This window comes from Panicum virgatum, chromosome 5K (genome assembly GCF_016808335.1).
Source record: "Panicum virgatum strain AP13 chromosome 5K, P.virgatum_v5, whole genome shotgun sequence".
In the NCBI taxonomy this organism is placed as follows: Eukaryota; Viridiplantae; Streptophyta; class Magnoliopsida; order Poales; family Poaceae; genus Panicum; species Panicum virgatum.
In genome coordinates, this window is record NC_053140.1 from 36048736 (window position 1) to 36051747 (window position 3012).

At 41.5% G+C, this 3012-nt stretch overlaps 1 long non-coding RNA gene across 1 annotated transcript; it reads right to left on the minus strand.

Moving 5' to 3' along the window:
* Positions 1-1582: 1582 nt before the first annotated feature.
* On the minus strand, positions 1583-2404 carry LOC120710643. Its single transcript, XR_005689966.1, has 2 exons — positions 2208-2404; positions 1583-2139 (listed from the first exon to the last, which is right to left on the minus strand). It is a non-coding gene; the product is annotated as an uncharacterized LOC120710643 (long non-coding RNA).
* Between the last annotated feature and the right edge of the window lie 608 nt (positions 2405-3012).

Genomic DNA, 3012 nt, shown 5'->3' on the forward strand with positions numbered 1-3012 from the left:
GGGGGGGGCCTTCAGGTGGCGAGGCGCTCCCCGTGGTGGTAGATCGGCACGCCACGCGGAGTTCCTTTGCGGATTCCCCGAGCATGCTTTATCTTTTACGTATTCTAATTTTTGTTTAATGGATTTTTCTCTTGAATTTTGTTTCAAAAATTTTGTGTTCAGAATTTTTTTTGTTCCAAAATTTTTCTTTTTTTATATTTTGTTGTTGAGTTAATGTTTCTAAAATTTTCTCTCCAATTTTTTCACACTGTTCAGAACATTTTTGATTTGCAAACTTCTTTGATTCAAAATTTTGCTTGCATATTTTTGTCTCTGTCTAGTATTTTCTAAATAAATTTTTTAGATATGATTCTGGAAATTTATTTTATAAATTTTTCAAATGAAAATTACGTATTTATATTTTAGTTAGGTGGGGACCGGCGGATGGTGGGATAGCTGATCGCGTCGTACTGCGTCACTGCGTGTGGTGTGCGAAACCGTACGTGCGTCCGCATCAAGGAGGATGAGGACGTAAAGAAAACTAGAACATCATGCGTCCGCATCAGTGAGATTAGGTCGAGTAGTCCTATAAAAAAAAAGAGATTGGGTGGAGTACTATGGGAGATCGACTGGACGTAGGGCTCCAAATGGTCGCCCGTAAATTAGTTAGACCCGATCAGCACTCAGTTCCTTCCAACACCGGCCCATAAAACATCGCTCAAAATTAGATCTGTGTTGGGAATGATTTTTCTTCGAAAAATGTTTTGGAATCTAGTGGCTAGTGCGTACGAATTTTGACAATTTTTTGGCCAAATCTCACCCTTCTTAGATGTGAGCAACATTGTTGTCTGTCATCTGAGACCAGGGTGTGAGCACATCATCGTGTATATATTGCATGGATTGTTACTCAGTTTCTACTCTCTGCTTTAGAGGACCGGGCGGCACAAAGCAGTGAAGATCTTTTGAAGTGAAGCCAATCGATGAGTGATGCTGGTTGCTCGCCGCCGCCACCGCCGCCGCCACCGCCTTTCCATCCCCTTCCCCGTGGAGGATACTTAGCCTGAGAGTGAGCTGTTTGGCGTTTGACACCTGTTAATCTGTCCTTTTCCCCTTTAAGATTCTGTTCATCAGAGCACTCTCATCTGACCTGTTGAATTGTGTTTTTTTTTTCTCTCATCGAGATTCTCTTCAACAGGGCACATCGTTGTCGATAGGCACATCAGGTACTACTAAAAGAATAACGCTGATTGAATACTGTAATAAATGAGATTTTATTCATTAAGACATTCTCATATCTTGGATCATCATATCACTCGCTAAATTATCATTTGTTCTTTGAGATTCTGTTCATCAGGGCACCTTATTGTCGAGGGGCAGATATCCTCCTGGTAATTTGGCATAAAATTTAATACTCATATCACTTCTATAAAACTTCAACTGAGATTGGCCGTATATATATGCATGCATTATTCATGGCGGCATATCAGACATGATTTTAGATGATGTTGCAAAAGGAGGAAGATCAGGAACTTGTGCGCAAGGCATGCCATGCTTTGGAAACTACTACAACAGAGATCTTTGAAAGGAGGTTGCGGTTTAACAATAGAGTTTGCTAAGGGATTTTAATCCCTATTTTTAAGCAGTTTATTAAGAACTACATGTTGGTGATAGATCTTCAGTACCCGCAAGGAAGGAAAAAGATGGAACCCAACTAGAATTTCTTTGTAATCCTCTAGGACTCCTACCTTGTAACCGATTAGTAATCCCCCATTGAAATATATAAAGACTAGGGAGGTATGGATACATAGATTGGCAGAACCACCACAAGGCAAAACTAAGCAAAACAACATCCAAGCGCAAAGCACAATATATATACAACACCCAGAACATGATATTGGGTAATACGCTATACTCTAGCGGTCCAAATTTATATAAATTCGTGTCTTGTGTCCTCGCTTTTACCATCAAGCTCCAGATTTGGCGATCCCCATGCCAGGTAGGAGTGATCATCGTACGAGCTTGAAGGATCTCTTCATCATGTCAATCCACTCGATGCGACGTGTAGCCACTCCGTGCATATAAATCAGCGGATCAATTCATCGAGTTCGAGGCCAGAGCGGAATCCTCATGCATCACCAGCAAATTCACCGTGGTCATCATCTGTGAAAAAAAAATCAAGAAGTTCGGGTTGCGTGCAAAGCAATTACGCAAAGTACAAGCGCAAATACCCGGGGATCTATTTATCGCGCGCGTGAGGGACGGCCGATGCTTTGCAGAAGGATGATGTCATCGCTGCAGGTAGGCCCTCGAGCATTGTTCGTCTTCCTCCCCAAGCTCGCGATGATGTGTTGGATTATTAGAGGATGGGGGCTGCCGGGGTTGTGGTAGGCCCTCATCACCAGCATGGCTGACGAATTGACGACAAGGTCCCAAGACAAGGACGAGGTTGGTGATGAGGGGACCATACAAGTGATTTTCTATCCAAGAGTTGGCCAAAATGATGTAAATTCATCTAAAAATATATTGCATTTTTAATACGAAAGCCCAAAATCAACCCGTGAGAAACTAAGAACAATTTCACAAATAAAGCACTCCCTACTGCATGTTGTCAGCGTAGGCCGTAAGTCTGTGCGGGTGAAAGGATAGTAGCGGCGAAACTCTCCCCTTTGGTGCCATTGCACCCCTTCTTCCTTCCCACTCCCTGCTTCGATGGCGCTGTTTGCATGAATGCTGATGGTCGCAGAAGCTCAGGGCTCATTTCTCACTACTAGTGATTAGACTAAATTTTTTAAAAGAAATTATATTTAGGATGGAGGGAGCATTAGGCTAATCCAATGGAGGGTTTTATATGTTGATGTTTCTAAAGTAGCCACATAAGCAAAAGACTATGAAACAATATTTGAAACTATCCCTCCATGTATAATTTCATATTGTAGTTTTCTAGGATTTATGTTACATTTAATTTCAAAGACTCATAGAATTTTGGTATGCGTGTAAAGATAGTTTCTTCCAAATAAAACTGGTTTATTCTCT